Raw genomic sequence first — 23,135 nt, 5'->3', positions numbered from 1 at the left:
AAAAATATAAATAAAACGGAAACCAAAAAAAGAACAACAACTCAAACAAAAACATAATAAAATCAATAATAATAATCTGACAATTCCCGTCATCACCTATCGTTCTTCAACATCGTTGGCGGCAAATGATGCCAAATAAAAGATTGTAGGGAACCATTATGAGGGCTCTATTAGTTGACACTGTTGGCTGGACTGGAGGGACCTTGATGGGCTGTACTCATCAAACACAATGTTATCTAAGGCGCTGTTAAGCAAGAGGCAAGCTCTTGTCGTCACTCTTTCATTTACATGAATCCAGAGTTTTGAACCGAGGGATGGTGAGTTATGGGCAGAGTTGGGCGTTCGTGTTGTAGTATTTTGCAATCGTGGCAGTTTATTGATGTTCTCTTTGGATATTCCCTTGAGCACGCTGTAACAATAGTCAATTCTAGAATTAGAGATCTGACGATTGCACACAAGCCAATAAAAGATTGCTTAAGCAGGTATACGAAAATGATTATTTTCTAGCCCTGACGTTTAGAAATATGCTATTGAAGCTTTTATTACTTTGTTCAAACTTTCCAGTTAAAAACAATTGCATGTTTTGAAGCAATTATAAAGAAATTTAACCTTATTTCTGCTCGTATTGATGTCCGCCCAGAATATTAAATAGCCAATTACAGGACCATTGTCGGTTACAAAGCAAAGTAAAGTTGACGTTACTGCATCCGTAAAATTCACATAGCGCTGGTCTGAGTGAGTTAGTGAGCTAAATTTTAACGTCACCTTGGCAATATCTCAGCCATAGAGTGACGAGAAAGGTTGTGCATAAACAATAAATACGAGTTATGAAAGAACCAGCCATCGAAAGACTAAAATAACTAGCGTATCACAGATGGTGTTAAACAGCATGTAAATCTAAAGCTATTTTATTTACGTCATGATGACGTCGTGAGTTGATTTCGGGGATGGAAAGTACATGTACACAAGTACCCCTGGGCCGTTCTTTCCTTTGGCTGTCTGATGTCTGTCAGTTCTGCTTAACGTTGTACCAGGTTTCCGGGAGCAACGAAAAGTTCCATCAATGTGGGCATGGATGTTTCCCATCTGTATCATAGCCAGGATCAACTCGGGTTGTTCGAGTATCAGTCGCAGCATTTCAGTTTATTTATATAGTTTAATTGCACATGTAGTCCCGGATGCCAAAACTGCACGTGTTTGCACTTTTTCCCATTTTCAGCAAAGAAACTCGTGTTCCTGTACTTTCTGCATAAACCATTTTGATGTGTTTTGGAATGAATTAGTTTGAACTTATGTTTGTAAATTTATTGCAATTTCATTTTTACAATGGTAAAGTTTCAATTCCATTATTAAGGTTTAAAGTTTGTTTGTCCTTCAGTTGGTATATTTGTATTTGTGTTTGATATTGGAGTAGCAGTAGCGATTGTCCCGTGTCATATTATCGTGCTTGTCAGTGGAGTTGGGGACAGTAAATGAGTGAAACTCCCCTAAAATATCTAGTGATGGAGAAGGCAATTTGCCCTGGATGTATGCTTTTGAGGCACACCCCTAGAGTTATGTTGCCGAGCACTACGTTTCATGATGTGACAGTTCCTTAGTTAAAGGTATGTTGGGAGTGTATTTGTAAACTTACTTGTGTCTTATATACTTGGCAGGTGTGGATGTAATATTAATAATGAAAACACCAAATTCATTCAGGGTTCCAGCATAGTTCAGGATTCTAGAACTGAATTCGATGCTCTTCAAGATAACCCAGAAGGACAAATTCTGGTTATTCATGAGTTCACTGACTTATGTTACAAGGTCTGTTAATGTTTGCTGCTTACTTACTTCACCCATTGTATTGTTGTGCGCTTTTTGAATTGCCTTTAAATTAACAACCTTATACTTTGTTGATTACTCTTTGATCGTGTGTGGTCATTTACTTGTTTCACTATTTAGTTTTGTAAGAAAATTTCCTTCGTTAACATTGACGTTACAGTTTCTTAATCGTCTCCCAAAAATGTAAATTTAAAAATGAACAACCAAACAACCAAACCAAACCATTTACTGAATGGTGAAAGAAAATGTACTGGATGTATAGCATTCAGTTTCGATGTCGTAAAACCTGAAAGAGACTGATAAAAAACAAAACAAATCCAGCGTTTTCATAACAACTCGGTGCTTCTTTTCGCTAATATGAAATTAATTGGTCGGAAATTCTCAAAGTTGCTATATGCACAATCCCTATGTAAGTACGTGGCGGCGAAATGCGCAGATATCTCTCGATAAAAGGTGTTGGAGCGGAAGTGAAGGACAGCTACACGATGTCTTCCTGACGCCCCGATCTTTGGGACCCCTGTTAAAATGGCCCTGTCGAGACCTATGCTGACAATGAATATATAAGTGTTACCCGAAATATAACATATGTTACATGGTGCTGACAATCCAAGGATGTTACTGTTGATGTGTGCAAACGGGACATTTAATATATTTAGTAGATGCCTCTGGAAATGCATGTTAATAAAATAAAAAATAAAAATAAAAATAAAACCCAACCAAAAAAACAAACATCAAAACCAACACAACAAAAACCCGAGATCAATATTCAACCCCTTCTCCTGATAGTTAAACGGTTTGTCCCCTGATGAAGCAGTCATTGTATTTTTAATGGAATACGTCTTAAAATAATTCTCTTTCATGGGCAAAGATGTGAATGTGTCAGGAACCATCCTTTATCCTCTTCTTATTATTCATTTCCTATACTTCAAGCAACAATATTTGCTTTGTACTTGGTCTAATAGGTCCCGTTGCTTAATTAGCTTTCCTAATGGGCTGTCCTTATTTCTGTCAAAACCCACATATTGATCCCAACAATATGGTGTGGGTGAAATCGCCAGCCCATCAGTGTAAGAAGAACTTAACAGCCAACAGAAGTCCATTTCACTGTTGTCACTGTATTTGCTGTATGCGCTCAACGCCAGAGACTATAAGGCCTGGTTTCTCCCACATTGGATTTCATTGCACTGACTAGATACTACAAGCTCCAGTTCTACTAGCTTGACGAACACGCCGACTCTGGCAATGAGACGTAAGCTGCCTTTGCACGAGATAGTGACAGTACAGGGACTATCTCAATTATGTGACGCCAATTCCAATATCCCCAGACGGGTAATCTGGTTTCTCATCTTTTGTGGTGGACTAGGTTTCACTACTTTCAACATCTACCAGCAAATATCTCTATATCTGTCTGTCCCTGTTAACGTGAATGTGGATCAAATCCTTGACAACACCCTTCTGTTTCCAACCATAACAATATGTAATAACAACTTTGCAAAGAGTTCACAGGTCGCAAACTTTGGAATGGACCATGTACTTACAGTTGTGTTCCCATACACTGATTTTAAAGAACATACACCAAATATTTGCTTAAGTCAGCTGAACGTGTCTAAGGTATTTCCCGGTGGACAACTATCGACAGATATTGGGCACGCCACCGAAGAAGCTATTCTTAAGGTAAGTAGAACGGTTAACTTGTGCAAATAGAGAAATAGTATGAAGGGTTTTAAGGCGGTCATACATTGGAATATAATTTATATATTTACTTATACATACATCTAATGCTGACAATATTTGTTGGGCAAGAAGTTGAGAAAATACTGAAAACATTTACGACAGATGTATGAATGCAATCAGTATCAAACATTAGTCTTTACAACGTACCTCTCAGTAATCTTCGTCCATGGGAATGGTGAAAAAGGTGGAAATACAGTACGGAACTATCAAGACGCTTCAACCAGACATAATCTCTTCTGGACAGAATTTAAATATCGGTGACTGTCAGTATACTGGCTAATATTTGGTTAGGAGATATGTTGCATGTTATCCCGGACAGAGCTTGTACTCTGTTATCTCATTTTTGACTGAACTCAAAACTGTTATCCAGGAAAGTGCACCATCTGTTTTAGATTAGCCTTCCTATTGTGCTTGCTGATAAGGTATATGCATCTCCCCTAATTTCACCTATATTACACCCTGATGTGTCAGCACTATACCCGTGACCTTTACCAAATGGAAAGTAAGACCTTCTTCCCTCAGAACTGTCAAACCACCCAATGCCGATAAGGCATGATGAGCAGAAATATCGTGCAGAGCCTCTTCAAATTCAAAGTAGTTTAATTTGAACCAAGATTGGCATCACACTGTTTCACTTTTGAACAAATGTCAGACATACTGTCAATTTAAGACAATGTTGCAAGTTGAAAGATATCTATCCTTAGATATTCCGTGGTATTACAAACATGTTTTAAGCCAATTCAGATGTAATAACTTCAAACTTGCAACTGAAACAGGGAGGCATGATAATACACTGTACTGTAATAGGCTTTGCTTATATCGTCATAGCAAAGGCATGTCATTAGTTGAAGATGAATACCACTTATTGATGGTTTGTCAACCCTATAAAGATGCAATTAAATGTTTCCACCATACCTATATGAGTAACCCGTGTAGGGAGAGTTTTGTAAGACTTATGTCATGTAAGGATGAAAATGTTTTGATAAATATTGCTAAGTTTCTGATAAAGGTTCGTAAAATTAGAAATACATAAATTTCAATCTACATTCTACACACTAAGATCCATATTTTATTTCTTAGAAGGATATATTATGCCTATACTTTGTGCAAAAATGTCTGACATTTACAAAGCAGAATTATATGATTGTGACAACATACTGTCACTTTAAGACAATGGTGCAATTGAAAGATATTTTTCCTTAGATATATTCTACATATCATAAACATGTTTTAAGCCAGTCCAGATAGAATAACTTCCAACTGTAACGGGGAAGCATACTACACTGTACTGTAATAGCAAAGCATATCAGTAGTTGAAGATGAAAACCACCTATTGATGGTTTGTCAATGTTATAAAGATGCACAAAATTGAATGATTTCCACCATACCTATATGAGTAACCCGTGTAAAGATAGTTTTGTTAGACTTGAGTCATGTACGGTTGCTGTTTTGATAAGATTCACATGTTATCTTTAGAAGGGTATATTGTGCCTGTACATTGTGCAAAAATGGTTATTATTCTGTAATGTGGGCCATGGCCTTATATACTGTCTGTCTGTAATCTAAACGGAGCAATTTCAAAGAGTTTCCCTGTGTGTTTATGTGCATAATTTTAATCTGTGAAGTTAATGATCAGAACTGGAGCCCAACACCTCACTTGTGCGGTAAGACCCAACTAATAGTAGCATCGATCTCTCGTACCACGACATGGAACATTTCATATTTCTGTTTAAACACAATTCAATCATGCTTTTCTTGGACACAGTAAGGAATTCAAAGTGTAAACATTTCCAAACAGGTGCCTGTTCAATCATAAACATAAATGTACGAGTGGAAACATCGAATTGCTTCTGTTATCACATTTTTCACCATCGTGTCCGATTTTGAGTGAGTGAGTGAGTTAAAGGTTAACGTCAGCTCGGCACTATTTCAGCCATATGTCCGATTTTGACCGGTATATGGTCTCTCTATATGGTGAGTGAAAAGGACCTACAAATGAGTAAATCATATCGGTGAGTTGGTGAGAATACATTTCTCCAACCACTCTGTCAGACAGGGCACACCAATACAATGTATTACTCACGAGGGGAACAGAGTTCCCGAGGATTACTTTAGTAGTAGTGAGTGAGTTAAAATTTATAGTCACATCGTCAATATTTCAGCCCTATTGTGACTTAAAAAGTTATAAATTAACAATAAACACAATCACATTATAAAACACCTGTCGACAAAGGACAGTAAAACAACTAGATTATCACAGGAATAAATTTAAGACTAGTAATTAAATCTAAAATATTTTACCTAAAAGGGACAATATAATATAAAACCCGGCTATAGATTGCCAACAACTGAAGGTAGATCACCATACTAAAATAACTCTTTTCATGGAATAAAAATATAAAACTAGTATACAGAAGCAGAGCCAAAAATATTTTCCCTCGCTTCCACCCCACTCCCACCCTGCATTGTTAGTCTGTCCAACCTAATGTAAACACATTAGTCATAACATATGCTTTATATAACTTGAGCATCCGGAACAATGGAATAGGCTTGTCTACTGGGATGTATCTTGACCTGCTTAGTGGAACTAATGAAGCACAGGCGTGTCACAAAGGAAGAAAACTTTGAGTTGATCCAAGGTCAGCACTCGTAGTAGGCTCCATCTCCCAGAATTAGGAAGCCTGTGATGGCAACATTATTTGAACAGAGGCCACGTATAGTAGCTGTCCAATCAGTTCATTAGTACTGAAATATACAACACAAATTCAAAGTATTTTTTATTGAAAAGATATTGCCAACGGTGTTTTACTGTTAACTACTTAAGTAAAAAGAGACACATCCAAAGTTTGTATCAGTACAATTACATGTTGACATAGTCATTGCTTCTTAGTAAAATAATCTTTGTTTCATTGGATCAGAGACTATGTCCCTACACGACTTTCATTTTACATTTTAGAAACCCCCCACACTAGTAAAGTGACAAGTATTACATGTACATACACATCAAAATAGCAAATGTCTAGATGCATTTCTGAGGCAGCTGTACGATTCATTAAGTATCTAAAATATGCTCCATGAATACTGCTTAAAATATTGTTTTTAAATCCAACAACATTCCTAAAATATGACATTCCTACGTAAGATATTCGGACTGGTATATTTTCTTAGATACTTACTTATTGCCATCCAATATTAAAGTTGTTTTATAAATTGCTGAAGTCCTATGAAAAGCTGAAAAGATACCCACATTAAATTCCTGAAGATATTTGCATCCAGAAAACCACTGTGCAAGTAAATATGGAGTTCATCCTCAATAAATGCTACATCTCGCCCAGTCTTCAAATATTGGCCACTCCCTCAAAATCCACTGAATAATTTGTAGAAAGAATTACAACAAATTTGGGTTTAATACATTTCAAAATCAGTTGCCTTTGTTTTTACAAATTCTCCCCATGCTGAAGTAACAGTTATGTGTCATTAACGTGAACGAAAAGTGACTATATTTCAGTTTTAAAAAGCAGTTCTGCTGAAAAGTTTTGCAATATTAATGGATTATTGGGTATGATTCTGATTTTGAAACAAGTCTGTGAGAAAACTGATAACGTCTAAGAGATGAGGCAACAACATCCACCCAAATGTTCATTAATTTATATAGTGGCGCTCTTTCGATCTGCACAAACCGAAATCAGATCAGTTGTTTACATTGTATCATGGCAACGTGACCTGCTAACTCAATGGCCGATATTGGCAAAACACGTTAACTAAAACTGATTTTGTTACCACCATCGTCCTTGTTTATATCATTTATGAAATAGAAACTTGTTATGTGTTGCAATCTACTGGAAATGAATATACACTGTGCAAAAGAGCAGAATTTCGTGCAGACTCTCCCTTTCGAGCAGACGTAGGATTCGTGAAAGATGGTGCCGACATTTAATTGATCGTGAGGCCTATCGCATGCCTCCTCAAAAAGTTTTGTCAGGACCGTGTGGATTTTGGTAAAGGTATACATCAAATCCTAGTGATAAGTAATGAATATCGCAAGGGACAACGGCGCAAATCGAAGACACATCGCTTCAGGTGTATCGTTTGACCATGGAAGTAAGTCTGAAAAATCCGCAAAGCGCCCGTCCTTCTGATTGGTGCATGATGAAAACTGTACTGGTCAACTGCGAGCTTGTCGGGATTATTTTATCCAACGCTGACGACTCTTGGGAAAAGGTAACAACATGTTATTTCAATATGCAAATGCAGATGATTCACTTGTGTGCGTATCATGCGTAACCTAACATACATGTACAGCTATTTCCATCTCATCCTACTCCTATTGATTATTCAGTGGGATTGTATAATAGGAGACATTCCGGACAATGCAGCACATTTATATGCTGTTTTGCAGGTAATACTGGAATACTGTGTTGATTCTGGATTTCACCTTGGGTTTACTTCTTTGATTTTAGGAACGGTTTACAAACTATCCCATGCACACTAATTTTGGAAAAATCTGGCCAATTTCGTTTTTCACAACATTTTCATGAACATATTGATTCACTGAACAACAACAAGAGGCAACAGCTGTGAACGTATGGTATACATATGCAGACACATGTAAAGAAACTTAAAACCATAAATCTTTTGTGCCTTGATTTTCTTGCTGTATTATGACCATGTTTTGACTTTTGTTGATTTATTCACATATTGCTGAAGTTTAACAGGAATGACATAATTTCCCCAGTACTTTTATTATCAGCGTATGATACTGTCAATAGGAAGTGGATGTTCGTGTTCAATACTTTGCATTCTGTTCCCTGTGCATAAAATATGAACATGTGTAATGCACCAACCTCCACACCGAGGTGTTCTCAGAGAACAGACAACATTTACACAGTTATATATATAGAGAATCTCACCCAAGTGTCTACTGATATCAATTATATCAACACAAGTTGATAAAGTTACAAATATCCGAGGCTTGCCGAGGATATTTTTACCTTTATCAACGAGTGTTGATATAATTGATATCAGTAGACACGAGGGTGACATTCTATTTATCATCAAAAATCATTCTTCATTAGTTTTCAATGAAAAAATGTACATCTCTCAACACTGTACTACCATTAGACTTGCAGTGCAGCGATGTCATAGCATTGTGACGTCATCAAGTTGATGACGTCATAGCATTGTCAGTGCATTGTACAAAATCTACTGTCAAAACGATATCTCCTAGGAGATATCATATGATCTCACACAAGCGATATCTCCTGTTGAACACAGTATTGGATGATAAACATAGATAAACATAGGTAGGTATAAAGAGAAGCGACGATGAAGCTGAAGGGGTAGGGGCAAAGAGTTCCATTTGCATGCTGATTGTGATGGAAATGCTAAGGGAACCAAACGTTTGAAAATTGGAGTGGAGTGATCTGATGGGGTGAAGACATCAACCATTTTTGAGAGATACGTGGTGCAATGTTATTAATGCAGTTATAGACAAGGGACAAGTTTTGTAGTCACTCTTTCATTTACATGAAGCCAGGGGGATGGTGAGTTTTTTAGCAGAGTCGTGTTGTAGTATTTTGCAGTCGCGGAAGTTTATTGATGGTTTATTGACTATGTCAACATGTAATTGTATTGCTACAATGGTCAATTCTAGACAGAACTAGAGATCTGGCCATTGCAGTTGCAACAGCGTCAGCCAATTAAAGATTGTTTAAGACAGACAGACAGGTTATTCAGTATTTTAGGCCAAACGACCCATAGTACAGTTACATATTTTCAATTTTTTCATACTTATCACGTTGTACATCTACATATAAACACATTTCTCAGACAACGAGCAACAGAGGTAATAACATCTTCATTCTTAGAATTTAAAAGATTTATCATAAAATGTTGATCCTTATACCCTGTACATAAGTTTGGAAGATAATTATTTCGCAGGTCTCGATAGTGCTTACACACAAATAGCATATGATATTCATCTTCGACCTGGTTGCTGTTACATTTTACACATAAAATTTCACTTATATAGTTAAATATTTTTCTGGCTCTAATAACGATTTCACAAGAGCATAATAAGAAAATATTTGGATGAATGTACATAAGAATGCCAATCTTGGTAAAATGTGTCTATTAGTCTTTGTTTAAGAATGAAATTAAACATTTTTTATCACCGACATCCGGTGATATCCAAACATAAGAAAACCCGCACATGAAAAGAATAGTTCTAATATCAGACGCCCAGCTATTTTTACCTTTGTCTCTAATTGTTTTAACATAAAATAACATTGATATGGGTGTCTATAAGCATCCATACGTATTAACTTTAACCAAAAGCTGACTGCTCTTAATTGTGTTGAAACAAAAATAGAATATCTAACCGTTTCGCCAAGAATCGCTCTGTTGGAAGCATATTTACCGACACTTATGTATTTCAATATAAAGTTAAAAGCTTTGTATTTTCTCTATAGAGTCATGGTATTTTACACCCCAAATTTCAGAACCATATAGTAAATGGGTAGAAGAAGCTACATTAAATGATATAAAGATTTTTTAAGCAGATATTCGAGAATGATTATTTTCTGGCCTTGATGTTTAGAAATATGTTGTTGAAGCTTTTATCACTTTGTTCAAACTTTCCAGTAAAAGCAAGTGTATGTTGTGAAGCAATTATAAAGAAATTTAACCTTGTTTCTGTTCATAGTGATGTCAGCTCAGAATATATATTGACCAATTACCGGACCCTTGTCTGTTTCAAAGCAGTGTTAGCTTAACATTCGTTTTGCTTTGCTATAAAATAATGGATGTCTGTCTTAGCCAACTCTACGTTGACGTTACTGCAGTTGTAAAATTGACATAGCGCAGGTCACATCGTCTACAGAGGGCGAGGGTCGCAGCACTCAACCAGGTCGAAGTGATTGCCCCTTGTGTTTTCCTCTTTGACACTGGTTTTAACGTGTTTAATTCTTTACACGTACGTCTGGCTATGATACTGATCCGAACATCAGATGAAATAACAACTAACCTTAATAAAATAACCCAATTTAAGTTAATGACAGGTTTGACCCACGACACATTTGCCATTTGGGTTTGACACGATAGAATCAGTCATTGTATTCTTATGTCAGGCGTCAAGTCTGTATAAGTAGTGATGGCTCAGAATATGTTTTTAGACGACGACGATGTTGAGGTATCAGTTTGTCCTCTGTAAGATCTGAAGACCCCAGTGCCTTTATCCCTGAATCGCATGTTCACTGTCTGCCGACTATATGGTTAATATGTCTCAAGACATTCGTTTCTGATGACGTCATGAGTTGATTTCGGGGATGGAAAGTTCATGTACGCAAGTAGCCTGGGCCGTTCTGTCCTTTGGCTGTTTGATGTCTGCCTGTTCTGTTTGTAATGTTGTATCAGGTTAGTTACAGCAACACGGGAGCAACGAAATGTTTCAGCAATGTGGGCATGGATGTCTCCCATCTGCATCATACCCACTCAGGTTTATCGGGTATCGTGCTTGTCAGTGGAGCGGGGCCAGTAAATGAGTGAAGCTCTCCTAAAATATCTAGTGATGGAGAAGGCAATTTGCTCTGGATGTATGCTTTTGAGGCACAGCCTTTGAGTTTTGATGTCGAGCAATACGTTTCGTGATGTGACAGTTCCTTAGTTAAAGGTATGTTTGGGGGTATTTGTAAACTTACTTGTGTCTTGTACACTTGGCAAGTGTGGATGTAATATTAATAATGAAAACATCAAATTCATTCAGGGTTCCAGCATAGTTCAGGATTCTAGAACTGAATTCGATGCTCTTCAAGATAATCCAGAGGGAAAAATTCTCTTTATTCATGAGTTCACTGACTTATGTTACAAGGCCTGTTAATGTTTCCTGCTTACTTACTTCACCCATTGTACTGTATGTGGAAGATGTCCAGATATTTAAGGGACGTCCTGTATAGCCATCAGTTTCGTTGTGAAAAGAGATTATAAAAAACCCAACAAATCCAGCATTTTCATAACAACTCAGTGCTTCTTTCCCCTAATATGAAAATAATTGGTCGGAAATTCTCAAAGTTGCTATGTGCACAATCCCTATGTAAGTACGTGGGGGCGAAATGCTCGGGAAAAGGTGTTGCGGGCGGGAGTGAAGGACAGCTACACGATGTCTTTCTGACGCCCCGACCCTTGGGACCCCTGTTAAAATGGCCCTGTCAACACTGATGTCTGACAATGAATATACAAGTGTAATCCCAAATATAACATATGTTACATGATGCTGACAATCCAAGGATGTTACTGTTGATGTGTGCAAACGGGACATTTAATATATTTAGTAGATGCCTCTGGAAATTCCATGAAACTTCCTTCTGATCAGAAGCATGATACCCAAAGACATTTGTGTAACCGTCGTCTAGTCAAAGAAATTTTCTAATATGGCTATGAGAGTTAACTTTAAATACACAGTCCAACAAATACCTCCCCTTAAAATCAAACCCAAACAAAAAACAAACAAACAAACAACAAATCCAACACAAGAAAACCCCGAGATCAGTCTTCAACCCCTTCTCCTGTTAGTTAAACGGTCTGTCCTTGATGAAGCAGTCATTGTATCTTTAATGGAATAATTATCTTTCATCGGGAAAGATATGAGCGTTTCACGAACCATCCGTTATCCTCTTATTAGGCATTTCCTACACCTCAAACAATAATATTTGCTCTGTACTTTGCTCGGTGTGTAAACAACAAGTAGAAAAGTCTGAAAGGTCCCATCGCTAAATGGGATTTCCTAATGGGCTGTCCTTATTTTTGTCAAAGCCCACTTATTGATCCAAACAATATGGTGTGGGTGAAATCGCCAATACTTTTTGTGTAAGTAGTACTAACAGTACAACACAACCAACAGAGGTCCATTTCACTGTTGTCACTACATTTACTGTTACTTAACTATATGTGGTCAACGCCAGAGATCACAAGGCTTGGATGTTCCGTCGGGACGAATTCCATTGCACTGATTTGATACTACAAGCTTCAGTAGCTTGACTCTGGCAATGACACGTAAGCTGCCTTTGCACGAGGTGGTGACTGTACAGGGACTACCTCAAATATGTGACGCCAATTCCAATATCCTCAGACGGATAATTTGGTTCCTCATCTTTTGTGGCGGACTTGGTTTCACCACTTACAACATCTACAAGCAGATATCTTTATATCTGTCTGTCCCTGTCAACGTGAGAGTGGATCAAGTCCTTGACAACAGCCTTTTGTTTCCAACCATAACAATATGTAATAACAATTATGCAAAGGGTTCCCAGCTTGCGAAGTTTGGATTGGACCATGTACTTACAGCGGTGTTCCCATACATTGACTTTGATGAACATACACCAAATGTGAGCTTAAGTCAACTGGACTTGTCTAAGGTATATGTTGATGGACAACTATCACCAGATATTGGACACATCACAGAAGAAGCTATTCTTAAGGTAGGCACTACGGTTTACCTGTGCACCTAACGGAACAACATGATAGTTTCAAAGGTGGTCGTTTATTGGAGTCCGATGTTTGATTTAGTCATGCATCTATTTTGTGCTTAAGATATATGTTTAACTCGATGCATACTGAAAACATTTACGACATGCTTCACCCACTGGAATCAGCTCACAATAATCCTAACAACACATCCAACATAGATACTGTCATTATTACACTGACAAAGTATGAAATATATTCTTCTGACCATCAGATTAACGAACAGAAATAATATCAGGTAACATAGCTTGTATAGTAGTTTAATCGCAGCTGGATATTGCAGATACGTAAATTATCATTGTTAGATGACTGCAAGTATTGGTCATGACATAACCTGGTTCTAACGGTGAAGGGTTATGGTTTTGTTTGTTCATGATCTAAGGCACTGTGTTGACAATGGCAACGTTAGGATGTTAGTTCTCGGGAACCTTATAGCAGATTTTGATACCAATACACAATAGCCATACAGCCATTGGCATACCATTTACATGGTACTGATGTAAATTCTTCTCCCACTGAAATTAATTATGAAGTTAATGATATATTCAGGGATAAATATTCTATACCATATACAGAAATTCCAACAGATGCCATAACTGGGAACTGTCTTTAGTATTACTTATATGCTAATGACATATCATTTTCTAGTCCGGACACCCATTGCAACAACTACCGAAATCTCTCAAACATGTGAGTGATGTCAAGAAAGCAAACTATTCATATCGAGCAATATGCCCAAAGAAGATGGATACACAGTAGGGAAGAGTCAAACCCTCTCAACCAAACATAGTCACTTCTGGACAGAATTCAAACAGTCGCAGTTTGTCTATCAGTGACCGACAGTACATTGGCTAATATTTGGGTAGGAGACTGCTTGTGGACACATGCTACTCATATATGTGTTACTTCGGACAGAGTGTCTACAGGAACGTACTCCGTCATCTAATTGTTTGTCTGAACTGAAAATTTTCGGTCTGTCTGTGGTTGTGGTTATGTGGTATATGTGTTTTAGATATTCTTATTATTTTCTTGCTGATACGGTACACGAATTGCCCTTAAGTTCGCCTGTATTATAAGCCCTGGTGTGTTAACGCCACACACATTACCTTGTCCTTTAGTAACTAACACACACCTTCGTCTCTTAAAACCTTCAATCCACCCTATGCATAAGACGTGATGTCCTGAAACATAATCGGCGTCATTAATGAAGGGTCAAGCTATTGGTAACTCTATTTCTTAATAGAACTTTCTTCGTTTTTGTTTGACATATATACAACTGAATGTTACAAACTTTCTTAACAGTATGGAAAAACACATCAGGTCGCTGAAATGTCATTATTTACGTTCTGTAACTTCCGACACATTCTGTTACAAATGACATATTTTTTATTCAAATTGTCAGTATGGAAATCCAAATGCCACTTAATGTCAATGATTTTCACGTTCAAGTCGCTCTATCTAGTCGCGGAAAGTGGAGGACAATACACATGCATTGATGTTTCTTCACTGTCGTTCACTGTTCAAGTACCTGTTTGAAACCGCAGCTTAAATTGAGACGTTGTTTGACACTTGCTGAAAGGGGTCAGGCTAAAGGCCTTTTGGAATCTGGTCAAACTCAGCGGCAGGTCGCTGTCCACTTAAATGTGAGTCAGAGTGCTATTGGTAGACTGTGGCAGAGATTTCAAGCCAATGGGTCCATGCAATATGCACGTCGACCAGGTCGCCCCAGATCCACAACAGTCCCAGATGATAGACTCATAAATAACACTGCGGTACATAACATATTCCTTAACACAGCAGATATTCAGACATAACACTTCAATGTTAACAATGTACGGATATCCATGAGCACCGTTCGTCGACGTTTAAGGGCAGCCGGAATCCGCTGTAGGCGACCTGAAGTTCGTCAACCACTAACACCACGTCACAGGCAGTAGACATCATGACCGCTGGAATCAAGGCAAATGGTCTCGTGTGCTCTTCACAGATGAAAGCAGATTCAATTTGTCCTGCCATCATGGTCGGCAGAGGATTTATCGTCGCAATGGAGAGCAAATCGCAGATGTAGCCGTGGCCACGCATAACCGATTTGGCGGGGGATCGGTCTTGGTTTGGGCAGGGGATATTTCCTACTGGACGTACTCCACTGCACTTGGTCGACCGTAATCTTACCGGACAGCGCTATCGGAACGAGATTCTGGCACCTATAGCAGTATCATTCCTGCAAGCTATGCATGGCTTTTATGGTCGACCCTCTTTACCGCAAGACGACGACGCTAGGCCTCATAGGGCCAGGATTGTCACGGAATTCCTTAGACAGCAGGGTGTAGAGCGGTTGGAGTGGCCAGCATACTCGCCAGACTTCAACCCTTTTTCAGCATATATGGTGTCAGTTTTTAACAGATGTACCCACGATTTCGTTTATTATGTTAGCAGATGTTGTACTGAAGAGAAACCAAAATCTCATGGGGCGTTTCCATGACATTCTTGATCTTTTAGACATCCGTTATGAAAGATATTAGACCTCTATGCAAGTCAACATCATCAAATTGTAATACAGGGCATGCAAAAGCATCATGCTTCGCATGTTGTCTCAGGTACCGAGATTGGAATCATCTGTCTATTCATCTGTCTTTAATCGTTGAGTTTCATGATTAACGGATTTGGTATTGATATTTGGAGAACATAAAACAAGGTCGATGAATGTGTTCAAATTCTGAATCAATATCACCAGCATAGAATGGGCAACTTAAGAACCTTACTTTGGGTTCAAAACAGTGCATAATCGCCGTACCACTTGTAATTTTCACTCCTCGTTTGATGAAGGGTAATGAAGCGACGCATGATTTCATGTTATGAAGGATGTCAATAAATAATTAGTGGTCAGTTTAATACCTGCAGTTCTGAATTTCTCGTGCCCCAGTGCTGCAGTCAGAGAAATAGTCGTCAGTAGTTCAGTACGTGCAGCATGGAATACTGCACGTGCCTTTGATACAGCTGGATAGCCGTCAGTAGCCAGCACCGCGGAGTCTGGATTTGACTTGATGTTTATGTAGAATCGACTCATCAAACGTGTGAAGGTTATTATTTTGGACTGTTATGAGTGTGTTTAACTCATCTCCAAGGGTGACTGTGAGTTCCCTTGCAAGTGATTACAGATTGGCTTCTGTGTATACCTGTTTGAGCTGCTTTAGCATGATGTAATATTGAACTCTGATTAGACTCATTTTCTTGAAACGTCTTGCTTAATTATTGACGTGCCTATTGTACACATACTCCATCAGTGGCCATGTTGGCAGTTGATGAAAAACTGCTATTATCAGAATGTCTATAATGAGCTTCCCTACACAAATAGAGTTGGACGTTTTTATCGCTGTGTAGCGACAAGACAATTATTTACGCAACAGATGCAATTACAGCTATAGTAAGCCATCAAGCTATTTACCAGGTCAACATGAATTTGTTATGCTGTGGAAAGACTCTTTAAAACACAAGCCATATCGGATGACTGTCGTTAATATATTACAAGGTTACGTTCGATCAGTAGATATTCGTTTCGCAATTACGGCCATAAATTCTGTGGTAGGATTCTGTAGCAGTTTACAAGATGAAGTAATACTTCATACGAACTGGTTGGATACTAATATCTCTTTGACGAACCCCGGTACTATATTGCAATGCGATCCAACAAACGTTTGCACGAGATAGTGACTGCACAGGGACTACCTCAAATATGCGATGCCAATTCCAGCATATCCAGACGGGTAATCTGGTTCCTTATTATTTGTGGTGCACTTGGTTTCACCACTTACAATATCTACAAGCAGATATCTTTATATCTGTCTGTCCCGGTCAACGTGAGAGTGGATCAAGTCCTTGACAACACCCTTTTGTTTCCAACCATAACACTATGTAATAAAATTATGCAATGCGTTCACAGCTTGCAAAGTTTGGTTTGGACCATGTAACTCCAGTGCTGTTACCATATACTGATTTTGAAGAACAAATACCAAATGTGAACTTAAGTCACCTGGACTTGTCTGGAATCTATGGGGATGGACAGCTATCAATAGATGTTCGACACACCACTGAAGGAGCTATTCTTAAGGTAGGCACTGCGGTTCACTTGTGCACCTATATTGTCCCCCATATTGTTGTGGGGAGGTGTGTGTGTGTGTGTGTGTGTGTGTGTGTGTGGAGGGTTGTCACTTTCTTTGTACATAAATATCAGGGAGGGTCATTCACATTGTACATGCATCCCCATAAAAATGATAATCACAGTCCCCACGCCCAGCCATAAATTATGTACGGTCCCTGAAATGACTTCAAGTATTGGTCAATGGGTCATGACATAAACCTGTTCTTACAGTGTAGGTTATGGTCTTGTTTTATGACTTTATTACACAGACTAATGCTCATTCCTAAACCGTTTACGTGTGAACGTTGTCTACTTTATGATAACATGAATACATTTATGTATACGTCTGCATTGTATACACATAGCTTTCTAATTTTTAGTGTGTAAAATACAGCTGAATTATAACAATGAAAATACAGTTGACTCTGTATAATCCGACGCTCACTGGGACCGAGAAAAAATGTCGGATTATACAGAGTGTCGGATAATTCAATGTCTCCTTGCTTGAATACTTTTCAAACAGTAACCATACATTGTAACTGGCTTAAATCATGAAATTAATGCTTAGGCCAGACCAATTTTATTTCTTATTTCACGGATACGCCTGACGTATTTTTTTCAAGAATAAGAAACAAAATATAAATTAATTTTCCCGGCTCAAAAAATAAACTCCTACTGTTTTTATAGGCCAAAAATGTAAACTTACAAGAAACTTTTTTAGATTGTTTTTGCCCCATATACACTTCATAACTTGCCAAAAGTAAAATATTTTGAGTATTTAGAAGGAATATTACTTTGACTGGTGATTTTATTTTTATTTTTTCCCCTCCTGCCATTAGGTTTTCTGAGGACAAAAATCCGTAAAACAAGAAATAAGATTGGTCTGGCCTTAACAGATATTTTCTTGGTAAATAAAAGGGGGAAAACAAATTCTGTATTTACATGTGGATGTATATCATTGGATTTATTATCATCAGTACAATATACATACATGTACTACTATCACAATCATATTCAATATTAATTGATCCCTTTTTCTCAGCCCATTCATCCTATGCTTGACAAAACATACCAAGGTCCTCATATTGGCCACTCAGCGTGTAAAAACAAAGGAACGGGCATTCTCACATTGCTAATTACCTCCCAATTAGCAAGTGCTTGAGATTACCAGTAACAGGATGTTAGTTGTCAACTTGCCATTGGCAGGTTGATTGTCCATTTTAGTCCAATATCGGGAGAAGATGTCGGATTGTACAGATTAATAGTATCATTGGGACCAGAAAATGAAGACCAGAAAATGAAGAAAATGAATTCGGAATGCACAGATGTCGGATAATTCAATGTTTAAATGATGATAATATAGAAGAACGCTGCCGGGACCCAAAAAATATGTCGGAATTCACAGATTGTCGGATTATACAGAGTCCACTGTATGTCTTACTTTGGACAGAGTGTGTTCAGAAACCTACTCCTTCATCTTATTGTTTGTATGAACTGAAATTTTTTGGGCCTGTCTGTGGCTGTGGTACTGTGCTATATGTGTTATATGCTTACTATTTTGCTTGCTGATAAGACATCAGGTCGTTGAAATGTCATTATTACGTTCTTTAACTTCCAATACAATCTGGTATAAATGGCACATTTTTTATTCAGATTGTCAATATGGAAATTCACTTGACAATTAATGTCAATGATTTGCACGTGCAAGTCGCTCTATCCATGGAAAGTGGAGGACAATACACATGCATTGATGTTTCTTCACTGTCGTTCTCTGTTCAAGTACCTGCTTGAAATCGCAGCCTAAATTGAGACGTTTTTTGACACTTGCTGAAAGGGGTTAGACTAAACGCCTTTTGGAATCTGGTCAAACTCAGCGGCAGGCTGCTGTGCGCTTTAATGTGATTCAGAGTGTTATTGGTAGACTATGGCAGATATTTCAAGCAAATGGGTCCGTGCAATATGTCCGTCGACCAGGTCGCCCCAGAGTCACCACAGTCCGAGATAATAGGCACATGATTGACACTTCGTTTCGTAACAGATTTCTTAACGCAGCAGATATTCACCATGAACACTTCAATGTTAACAAGGTTAGCATATCCAGGAGCACCGTTCTTCGACGTTTAAGGACAGCCGGACTCCGCTGTAGGCGTCCACCACTAACATCATGGCCGCTGGAATCAACGCCAATGGTCTCGTGTGCTCTTCACTGATGAAAGCAGATTCAATTTGTCCTGCCATGATGGTCAGAAAAGGATTTATGGTCGCAGTGGAGAGTGAACCACAGATGCAACTGTAGCCACGCATAACCGATTTGGCGGGGGTCGGTCGCGGTTTGGGCAGAGATAACTCCTACTGGACGCCCTCCACTGCACATGGTTGACGGTAATCTTAACCGAACACTGTTATCGGAACGACATTCTGACTCCTATAGCAGTACTATTCCTGCAAGCTATGCATGGCTTTTATGGTGGACTCTCTTTACTGCAAGACGACAACGCTAGGCCTCATAGGGCCAGGATTGTCACGGAATCCCTTAGACAGCAGGGTGTAGAGCGGATGGAGTGGCTAGCATACTCGTCAGACCTCAACCCAATCGAGCATGCCTGGGATGAACTCGGTCGACGTATGTACACACGTCACCCAGCACCATTGTATCTGCCTGGCTGCTGACTGTCTGAGTATGGTTTTACGCCGTTTTTAGCAATATTCTAGCAATATCACGGCGGGGGACACCAGAAATGGGCTTCACTAATTGTACCCATGTGGGGAATCGAACCCAGGCCTTCGGCGTGACGAACGAACGCTTTAACCACTAGGCTACCCCACCGCCCCTGTATCTACCAGGATTCCGAAGAGCTCTAGTAGAGGAATGGAATGCGATTCCTCCAGCTTTCTGTATGAACCTGATAAGGAGCATGAGGACAAGGTGCACCTGTGTCTTGGACGCGCGAGGAGGGTACATAAGATACCGAATGACCGACTGCTTCATGTGTGTCGTTTTTGTTGTTGTTGTTGTTGGTTGTTGTTTTTTTGTTTGGGTTTTGGGGTTGTTGTTCTGTACAACTGATGTTTGCTAGTACTGTTTGAACTTTGTGTCTGTTTGTCACGATGTGTCACGTTTGTCAACACATTAAACATTATGATGACACTCTTAGTTCTATTATTTCTGAGAAACTTTTCTTTACATGTGCTATATATCATTTTGCCCTTTATTAATGACGCCTAGTATATATACCCAATATATTATGTCCGAAGAGTCCCAAACGATCAATGTCTTCATGTGTTGTCCATAATTATTGCCTGTAGAGTTCCGGTTCCGATCTGGAGCCCAGCACCTCATGTTTGTGGTAGTGGTCAACTAAAATTAACACAAACTGAATTGGTATTTAACTTGACTGTTCGCATTTCTCTGGTACCACGATGGTAAGGAAAATTTCATGCCACTGCCTTAAACAAAATTCACTCTCACTATTGTTGGACACAGTAAAAGTAAACGTTTCCAAACACCTGTTCAAATACAGATATATATGACAATAACTGTACACGATGTTTTATAAAACATTTTCAACATGTTGCTAGAGTGCCTGAAGTAAAATGTAACTGTATCAACTTAATTTTTTTCAATTTATGTTGTCAGTGAATCACTATCCAATAATAATTCCAAACGTTCGCGGACATCTCTCTTAAAAATACCGGTGTTCAAGTAAAATACGGAATGGCGTATGACATCATTTTTTCTCGCCATCGTGTCCATTTTTGAAATGTATTCCACTTGTGTTCAAGAAAATACTTTGCAAGCTGTGGAGGCCATGGATGTTAAAATCTTGAACTAACAACAACTTTAAAGAATTGTATAATACTCTTTAAAATGTCCGTAGAATGGGCATTGCATTAATTTTTACTCACATGTAGTATGTTGGTGCACATGCCACTTTTTACTTTATTCTAGGCATTGGACATGCTAATTGAAAATTCAGACTTCGTTGGGGCATTGTGGGACGTTTGCGTGAAGCGCATTTCTGGTATCCCCCACCGGGATATTGCTGGAATATTGCTAAAAGCTGCGTAAAATTAAACTCAATATCTCAGCCATATCGTGACGAAAACAATTTAAACAACAATAAAGATAAAAACATTCTGAACAGTAAAACGTGTCGACGATGGACAGTAAAACTACTAGAGTATCACAGATATGAATATAAAACTAGATTTAGATTGCCAACAACTGAAGGTAGATCACAATACTAGGGACCATGGGGACTTACAATACCTTTGCTACCTACATGGACCCTAGCTGGATTTACATCATTCCTTCAGCCGCTGGCGATTGTAGACAAATTTAGCTATAATTAAAAATCATAAAAATACTACGCTTTAAAAGTAAAAAAAAGTACGCTGGTAAGTTTCAAATTTACTTGTAATGTTTCGGGACTAACGTCCAAATTTGGAATCCTCTGTCTATTCATCTTTCTTTAATCTTTGAGTGTCATGATTAACGGATTTGGTATTGGTATTTTGAGAACATAAAACAAGGTCGATGAATGTGTATTTTGCTGATGTAGCAGTCGGAAAATTAGTCGTCAGTAGTTTAGTATGTGCAACCTGGAATATTGCGTGTGCCTTTGATGCAGCTATTTACTCGTCAGTAGACAGCACCGCGAGTGCTCGATACCAGGACATGCTACTGATGTAAATCCTTCTCCCACTGAAATTGATATTGAAGTTAAAGATCTATTCAGGGCTAAATACCATTAATCATTTACAAAAATATCCACAAAATGCCATAACTGGGAACTGTCTTTAGTATTACGTATATGCTGATGCCATACCACTTTCCAATCCGAACCCCCATTACAGCAGCTACCTAAGTCTCTCAAACCTGTGAGTCATGTCAAGAAGAGTGTTGTCCTTAACTATTACACCTCATGCTTGTGGTAAGGGCCAACTAATGGTAGCATCAACTGAACTGGTATTCAACTTGGCTGTTGGCTGGTGAGGATCATTTCATGCCACCGCTTTAAACAAAATTCACTCTCACTCTTCTTAGACACAGTGACGTCTTCAAAGCGTAAACGTTTCCAAACACGTGTCTGTTCAAGTACCTACATATTTGACAAGAACAGTGCACGGAATTTCATAAAATAAGTTTAACATGTTGCCAAAGTTTCTATTCCTGCCTGAAATATAAGAGTAACTCCATCAACATTAATTTTACGATTACGTTATGGCAGTGAATCACTATCCAATAATAATAATTCCAAATGTTTGCGGACATCGCTCTTAAAAATACCATTGTTCAAATAGAATACGGAATGGCGTATGACATAATTTTTGTCATTATTGAAATGGCTTCCATATGTATACCATTAAACTCTTTGCAAGCTACAGATGTTGTGAATGTTAAAACTATTGTTAAAGAGTTAATGACGTTCTTTGAAATTTTCGTGGAAAGGGCATTGTATCATTATCAACTCACATGTAGACAAGTTGGATCACATGCCACTCTTTACTTAATCCAGGCATTTGATAGGCTAATTGGGAATTCGTCGGGACACTTTTACGAACAATACTACTATTTCTCACACCAGAAATCAAAGCAGCAAGTATAATCTAGTCTTTAAGAAGAACTATAGTCGGTGACTGAAGCAGGTTTTACGCCGCTTTTAACAATATTCCATATGTCACTGTGAGGGACTCCAGAAATGGACATAGTAGAACTATAGACCAATCCAGCGTGACAAGGCACTTTGTAATAGATATTTAGAATGCATAATTAGAATACATGGAAAAGTGCCTCTCTCTCACCTAACCTTACATTAAGACCAGCGGTTCTAGTTTAGGTCTATTTGGAAACGTGACCTTTTTTGCGGCAAGGTGAATACTATTATCATTGACTTTATTTTTGCTGATACCACTGCTATTG

The 23,135-nt window shown here is 38.4% G+C and overlaps 1 protein-coding gene across 1 annotated transcript in view; it reads left to right on the top strand.

Annotated features, from left to right (window-relative positions):
• Positions 1-23,135, top strand: part of LOC124289912 (acid-sensing ion channel 1A-like) — a 30,051-nt gene that overhangs the window by 211 nt on the left and 6,705 nt on the right. The gene's annotated exons all lie outside the window — the stretch shown is intronic.

The sequence above is a fragment of the Haliotis rubra genome, unplaced genomic scaffold (assembly GCF_003918875.1).
Source record: "Haliotis rubra isolate DU_JTF1 unplaced genomic scaffold, ASM391887v1 Scf112, whole genome shotgun sequence".
Lineage (NCBI taxonomy): Eukaryota > Metazoa > Mollusca > Gastropoda > Lepetellida > Haliotidae > Haliotis > Haliotis rubra.
Note: the sequence above shows the minus strand (reverse complement) of the source record. Positions and strands in the feature narration are given on the sequence as shown.